The 8256-nt window shown below is 47.6% G+C and overlaps 1 pseudogene; it reads right to left on the bottom strand.

Moving 5' to 3' along the window:
- Window positions 1-345: 345 nt before the first annotated feature.
- LOC117098211 lies at window positions 346-442 on the bottom strand (annotated as a pseudogene).
- Window positions 443-8256: the final 7814 nt, after the last annotated feature.

The following is an 8256-nucleotide window of genomic DNA, read 5'->3' as shown; positions in this document are numbered from 1 at the left end:
TGTGCAACATGGAGGCTCCGTGTTCCCTTCTTTGTCAACCATGTGTGCAGTAAAGGAACGGGCCACATGGCACCAACCAGATAGAGAACCCATCTGCATAAAAAAATATTAGGATGGGGCAGCCAGCTTTGTGCTGTGTCAATGGCCTGCCTGCTCCAACCAATCTTTGGGACCTATGTAAATCAGACACCATCTCCTCAGGCTGGTCTGTAAAACCCTATGCATTTCACCACAAAACCGGAAGACCCACTCGGGAGCCTCTCTTGCTGCGGGAGAGAACACTTTTCTCTTTCTCTCACCTATTAAATCTCCACTCTTAAACTCGCTTCTTGTGTGTCCGCATCCTTGATTTCCTCAGTGTGAGATAACACTGCTTCAGTATCAAATGTTAAACTGATAGCAGATACTACACTTGATCTTAGCCAAAAGGCCCAGAAGCTATTGAGCTCTCCTTCCTGCTCTGCGTACCTGGGTGAGTGTCTGGGTATCTATAGGCTTCAGTTTTCCTTGTCTGTAAATTGAGCACAATACCACGTTTTCTGCAGTATCGCAGAAGGAGTAGATGATCCATGCAGAGCACATGGTTAATATTAATATATAGCTTTTAATAAGTAGTAGTTATCATTATCTCTGCCATTGTGATGTCACTTATAGCTCTCCTGGAGATGGCTTCAGGTGTGAAGAGAACTAGAGCCCAGTCCTTGGAATGCTGCAGAATTGCAGGCTGCAGAGGAAGAGGGCTGAGCACACCTGGGAATGTGGCTCTTATGAGCTGTCATCTCCCAGCACGTGATGACAGGGTCCTCCCCGACACAGAATCCCCTCCTTGAAATTCCTGGTCACAGCCACAGAATAGGCCAGCAAGGCAGGCATGTTGGCCAGGCAGTGTTTTTCCTTTTGCAGTCAGCATATCTGCCTCAGGAAGAGGGGACTTTTCTGCACCCTGATGTCCCTCTGTTTGTCCCTTCACTGGAGAGCAAGCAGATATGATTAAAGTCACTGGGGGAGGAAGGGACTACGAGAAAGAGCATTTCTCGTATGCATTCCTTCCTAACCTCTGCTGGACTTCACAAGTGTCCCTGTAACTCCTCCAGATTGACAAGGCTCTAATGGCACCCCTGAGACCTTGAGCCTGAGTTGTCAGCTAGGACAGGGAGCCGCCCACAACATGGAAGCCAGAAACAGGCTAACTGGTGGCCGCTTCTTACTCATCCCTGGAGGGGGAAAAGTGAAGCAAGGATGAGGCATGGTGGGGAATCCCTGGTCAAAACTCTCTCGCCCCGAATATTCCCATTACAGGGCAGCTGCCTGGACGGGGGCGCCCTGACGCTTGGCCTGGATGGATGAGCCAGTCTCTGGTCCACAGGATCGCGAGGCTTATCCGAGTCCTCCCTGAGATAGGGTTCTGTTAGGAAGGAGGAAGCAGACAGAAGGTGGGCAGGCGGCTGATGGTGTCCACAGTGTCATCATGGAAATCTTACATCTAAAGCGAATTGATTTCACCTGATGGCTGAGCAGAAGCATGTGTGGCCAGAAAAGACCCTTGTACGAGCCCGGCCTGTGCCTCAGAAAAGGATGTCAGTCCAGGTTCTTTGCACCCACAGCGGTGAATGCATTGTCAGAGCTGGGGAGTGGCCTGGCAGGCTGAGGGGAGCGGCTCATGGACAAGGGCCATCACCCATAGCTGTAATGGCACACAGGATATCTGCTCTGCCAGGAGGGGCAGGGGAATCCACTGTGTCCCTGGTCTCTCCCTGTCTCTCATTCTCTAGCCCAGCCATTTACCCCTATTGCTTATGGAATCTCAGCCCTGGAAGAGATGTTCTATCTGCCAGGAGCTCCACCAGCTCATCTATGATCTGGCAAAGGTGCCAGAAGACAGAGGTGTCCCCAGAGGGAGCCCTAAGCAGCCAGCATCCCAAATGACCACAGATGTCTGCTTCCTGCCTGAGTGAATTTTCCTTTCTCAGAAATGCAATATCTCATTGACTTGTATTATCTTTGGAATGACAATGGCCTAACTAATTGGGAATGCATGACTTCAATAAACAGTTTCACCAACTGCTCTTTCTAAAACTGTTTTCCAGGTCAACCAGTATATGAGAAGCAGTTAATGGTTTGAGTTTCAGGAGAGAACAGGTCCTCTTCATTCTCTGCCCCAAGGTAGCTGCCAACATCTCATAAATCCAGGCTCACATGATAGCCTGAGCCCTGGGATGACCACTGGAATTTATTCCTTCTGTCTACACGGATGGATGTTGGTAATTTTCTGGAGTATTGGGCCAAGAGGCATTCTGAGGCCACACCGGAAAAAGCCCTGTGTGTCATTCACAATGTCTGCCATGTGCAGAGGAGAGAAACGGCACGGATGCCACACACTAGATATCCCAAGGCGAAGTGGTCAAGGGAGGCCTTCAGTATATACCATATATATCCCAAAGCCAAGAAGCAGGTACTGGCCAGGCACAGTGGCTCACACCTGTAATCCTAGCACTTTGGGAAGCTGAGACAGGTGGATTTCCTGGTTTCAGGAGCTTAATACCAGCCTGGGCAACACGGTGAAACCCCATCTCTACCAAAACACAAAATATTAGCCGGGCGTGGCAGCATGCACCTATAGTTCCACCCATTCAGGAGGCTGAGGCAGGAGAATTGCTAGAACCTGGGAGGCAGAGGTTGCAGTGAGCCAAGATCGTGCCACTGCACTCCGGCCTGGGCAACAGAACGAGACTCCGTCTCTGAAAAAAAAAAAAGCAGCAGCAGCAGGTACCTATCTGCTGGAAGGACACAGAGTCTCACAGAACCACGCCACTGCCCAGGCTGAAAGAACTAACTACGGCGGTGAATAAACATTCCCCCTCCCTATGCCTTCCTCATGCTCAGGGACACAGTCAAGAACATTTTTCTGAATTAAGCTTTCTTTCTAATTGGATACTAATGGCAAAAAGAATGTCAGTTTTGGCCGGGCGCGGTGGCTCAAGCCTGTAATCCCAGCACTTTGGGAGGCCGAGACGGGCGGATCACGAGGTCAGGAGATCGAGACCATCCTGGCTAACACGGTGAAACCCCGTCTCTACTAAAAAGTACAAAAAACTAGCCGGGCGAGGTGGCGGGCGCCTGTAGTCCCAGCTACTCGGGAGGCTGAGGCAGGAGAATGGCGTAAACCCGGGAGGCGGAGCTTGCAGTGAGCTGAGATCCGGCCACTGTACTCCAGCCTGGGCGACAGAGCAAGACTCCGTCTCAAAAAAAAAAAAAAAAAAAAAAAAAAAAAAAAGAATGTCAGTTTTGGCTGGGCACAGTGATGCATGCCTGTAATCCCAGCACTTTGGGAGGCCAAGGTGGGTGGATTACATGAGCTCAGGAGTTCAAGATCAGCCTGGGAAACAGTGAGACCTCATCTCTACCAAAAATCAAAAGAATGAGCCAGGTGTGGCACATACCTGTAGTCGCAGCTCCTTGGGAGGCTGAGATGGGAGGATTGCTTGAGCCCAGGAGATCGAGGCTATAGTGATATATCGCTGCTGTAATTGAGACTGTAATGATCACACCATTGCACTCTAGCCGGGGTGGCAGAGTGAGACTCTGCCTCAAAAAAAAAAAAAAAAAAAAGTGAAGAAAAGAAAAAAAAGAAAGAAAAAGGATATCAGTTTTATCTGTATGTGTTTTTGTTATTCTCTTTTATAAGGATTTGGGATACATGGCCTATAAAAAGAAAAAAAAATCAAGACAAAGCCTAAAAAGTAGGCATTTTGGCTCCTCTGTGTATTTGCATTGGGTGTCATCTGAGAGAAAAGCTCAAATTACATTAAACTCATGAGTGATTTGATGGTGTGCAAACCAAGGAATGAAGAAATCTCGCAACACAGTTTTGTTTTCCAGGGCTGAGTTTCCCGAACAGTGAGTTAGAGCAACCCTCATGACCAAATTGGTCGGCCCTGGAATCCCAGCTGACCTGACCCAGGCTCTGCAGGGAGAAGCCTGGCCTCAGAGCAGCAGGGGTGAGGCTCTTCTCATGCAGCCTGGAAAATAGCCCCACCCAGTCAAAGAACTAGTCAGCCATTTCCCCAAAAAAGGATGCCAGGCTGCTGGGTCCTCTCCCCAGTCAGAAGCTTAACTGGAGCCAGAGCTGGGTGGACCCTCGCCCACCAGAAATAGCAGCTGTAATAACAAGGATCATTGTGTGTTTTGCTGCTTAATGAAGCAGAGACATTCCTCATGCATTTTGTCCTGAACACAGATAGGAAGGAGGGAAGGCAAGGTAAGAAGGTGGCTAAGGCTGCCTCCAACCCAGACACTAGGAAACGTGGGAAAAGAGAGCAGGGGACCCGAACGTTTAAACCACCATCATGCTGGCTGCCATGTTTTAAGCAACTACTGTAAGGTCAGGGCTGTCTTCAGTTCTATGAAACCTTTTTTCATTTATAGTCACAATAGCCCTAGGTCCACTGGATGGACAAGAAAACTGTGGCTGCAAGACTGATGTTGCTTGCCCAGGTCCCATACCTAGAGTGGCAGGGCTGGGCTCATGTTGAGGCAGCCATGTTCTTCCTGCAGCACTGGGAGGCGAGCCGTTGTCTGCGATGGGGAGACCAGCAAGACAGAAGTGGTGAAGGTCTTGTCACAAGGATGTAGGGATGCTTTTAGCACGAGGGATTTTACTTCGAAAATGTTCAAGCTTATATGATTTTCTAGGGAGTTTTTTTTTCTTAATGCATTACATTCTAAATTCAATGCCCTGGAAGATATTGAATAGATGGGACAAAATCCATTAGGCTGGATGATTTATGGCTTTTCAGCATTTAGCAGGAGCGGCTTTCAATGGAAATTGTTGGCATGCAGTGGACCATTTTAGAATTTGTCTCACCTTGCCCATAAGTGATTCGTGCCATGCTTCCCATGCCTCTTTTTGGGAAAAGGGGAAATAATATCAACACAAAGCAAATTCAGTGTCCAGTACCTTTGTCCTTTGTGAAGCCCTGCTCAACAATCCCATGCCCGTCTCTGTCATCTCCGCACTTGCTGGGCCGCATTTTACTGACCAGACAGCAATGGCTGTGACACCTGATCCATGGTCAACAGAAGGCTCTAGCCAGCGTTTGTCCAAGAGGTTTAAACAGGAGTTAGCTAAGTTACTTGGTTTTTTGGGCTTTGTTTGTTTTGAGACAGGGTCTTGCCCTGTCACCGAGGCTGGAGTGCAGTGGTGCGATCATAGCTCACTGAAGCCTGAAACTCCCTGGCTCAACAATCCTCCCACCTCAGTCCCCCAAGTAGCTAGGACTACAAGCATGCACCACCACACCAGCTAATTTTTTTATTTTTTGTAGAGATGAGGGTCTGGCTATATTCCCCAGCCTGGTTTAGAACTCTTGGGCCTCAGACTCCCAAAGCACTGCTATTACAAGTGTGAGCCACCCCACACAGCCTCGTGAAGTTACTCTTTATTATTCCTGCTCCTTTAGCAAAAGAAGCTTGTGCTCTGCCGGCCTGCCCTGCTAGGGTCAGAGTATATGCCTGCTCTACCTCTCTTCCTGCCTGGGGAAGGAGAAACACCCCCTTTTCCCACACCACAGCGCCCACCCCCTGCTCAGAGCCATGGCTCCATCCTTATGTTATTTTATTTACTGCCTGGTGCTTGCTAGGTAGGAAGCATCCAGAAGGAAGCCAGGTTGTAAGGGACAGTCTCGCCTCTGCAGCTCCTAACATCAAGGTCTTACGCACAGGAAGTGCTCCATAAATGTTTTCTTGAAAAAGTAGGTCACGTGCAAGGAACTGAGGCTGAGCAGGGCGTGTTTAAGGATGGGCCTTCACGGTATAGCTATAGAAATGCCATGCAGGTTTGGCATGAACCTCTTATTTTTTTTCAAAATCTTTTTTAGTTTTATTAAATGTTTTATTTTTATGGATTTAGGGATACAAATGCAGTTGTTTTACATGAATATATTGTACAGTGGTGAAATCGGGGCTTTTAGTGTGTTCATAACCCAAATAGTGTACAATGAACCCAAGAGGTGGTCCCTCACCCCTCCCACCTGCCCACCATTTGGAGTCTCCAGTGTCTATTATTTTCCTCTGTATGTCTGGGGGTACGCACATATAAGTAAGAATGTGGAGTTTTGGATCTTCTGTTTCTAGGCCATTTCACTAAGGATAATGGCCTCCAGTTCTATCCATGTTGCTGAAAAAGACAGCATTCTTTTTTATGGCTGAGTCGTATTCCATGATGTATGTATGCACCACTTTTTAATCCAATCGTCTGGTGATGGGCGCTTGGGTTGATTCCAGGACTTTGCTGTTGTGAGTAGTGCTACAGCTGACAGTGCAGGTGTCTTTTTTATATAATGATTTATTTTCCTTTGGGTATATAACAACCAGTAGTGGGATTGCTGGATCCAAGGGTAGTCCTATTTTTCCTTCTTTGAGAAATCTCCAGACTATTTTCCACAGAGGTCGTACTAACTTCCATTCTCACCAACACTGTATGAGCGTTTCATTTTTCCCACATCCTTTGGGATCCTCTTTGAGCTCAGATCCTATATCCCTCTTTCTCTATGTATTCTAAAAAGACACCTGGCAAGAAAGATATAACAGGCTTTATCAGCATAGAGAAATTACCCATCTATGGTGAGTGCAGAAGTCTTGAATTAAAAAATTAAAGCTAGATTGGTTTGGTGTAATTCATGTGGTGGATTTAGAAGTCTTGAATTAAAAAATAAAAGCTAGATTGGTTTGGTATAATTCTTCTTAGACATGTGTGGCCAACTACTTTATGGAACAAGTGAAACAAACATGAAATTGCTTTATTTTCTCATAAACATCTAGTCCCTTAGTGATTCTATTCCGATTCCATCTCTTGGATGACACAGGGGTTTTTTTCAAAGTCTTGTCCACTCCATTTTAATCCACTTCCATTGCACATCCTCACCTCCTAGCAGAAGGAGTAGCAGGTCCCAGCCTCAGAGCCTTGGTTTGTGGAGGGGTGAGGGTCTCTGCCCAACTCCTTCTTCCTCCTCCCTTTTCTCCCAATGTGCTGTGAAGGGAAGAAGGGAGGCAGAGGAGATCAAAGTCTTTATTCAAGCAGAGCCACTGGGGTCTTCCCTTGGCCATTGTTGCCTGCTGGGTAGCAGGCCCTTTCTGTGGAAGTTGCTCAGGGGCCTCCCCACCCACAACACCCTGATGAGGCAGTGTGCTCTGGCCCGGCCCACTCTGACCCCATGCCCGGGTCCTGCCCCCAGGGTGCATCCCACCACAGATTGCCTCTTGCTCCCAGGACAATGGCAGAGAAGCTCCCGATCCTCCCAGAATGTCCCCAGCCAACCATTGTGCTCACTTCTAGGTGAGAGCGCAGTGGCTTCACCATGGACCCATCCTCTGCCATGTCAAGTGGGCACCCCTGGAATGATAATAAAATAAGGTTTTTCCAGAGTGGCTCCAGAAGCAAGAAAATAGACATTGTCTCTACCCTTTTGCAAGCTCAGGGTAAAATGGTCTCATTCTTTCATAACAATTACAGGGTTAGCCATTATGTTAATGGAGAAGAGCCAAAAGCCAGAAAATACAAAATAACAGTAAGTCCTAAAGCACTTACACATTATCTTGGAATTAAGCCAAGGATTTAAAGACAGAAGCAAACCCATTTAAACTCTGGCAGACAAATCTGACTCAGGCGTGTCTTTTCCTGCTTCAGTCTCAGTCTTTCCTGGCACTGAGTGACGATAACTCAGTTAGATGCGAAATGTGCTTAGAAAAGAATTCACTGAAGACAGTGCTGTAACAGCAGAGTCGTGATTAGAGGAGAGACACACACACACTGGAGCTCAGTGATGCTCAAAGGAAGGACAGTGTGAAGGTGAATTTGAGCTTCCAAAATGAATATAAAATAGTCAAGATGGCTGGGCATGGAGGCTCATGCCTGTAATCCCAGCACTTTGGGAGGCTGAGGTGGGTGAATCACGAGGTCAGGGGTTCAAGACCAGCCTGGTGAACATGCTGAAACCCCGTCTCTACCAAAAAATACAAAATTAGCTAGGCGTGGTGGCACATGTCCGTAACCCCAGCTACTTGGGAGGCTGAGGTAGGAGAATCACTTGAACCTGTCAGGTGGAGGTTGCAGTGAGCCAAGATTGAGCCACTACACTCCAGCCTGGACAACAGAGCCAGACTCTGTCTCAAAGGAAAAAAAAAGAGTCAAGACTTGAGCCTCCTCATTCTTGGATGTTCTTGAATATTCATTAGCATGTCTGGTCACAAAGATTTGCT

This window comes from Trachypithecus francoisi, unplaced genomic scaffold (assembly GCF_009764315.1).
Source record: "Trachypithecus francoisi isolate TF-2019V2 unplaced genomic scaffold, Tfra_2.0 Lachesis_group15, whole genome shotgun sequence".
Lineage (NCBI taxonomy): Eukaryota > Metazoa > Chordata > Mammalia > Primates > Cercopithecidae > Trachypithecus > Trachypithecus francoisi.
Note: the sequence above shows the minus strand (reverse complement) of the source record. Positions and strands in the feature narration are given on the sequence as shown.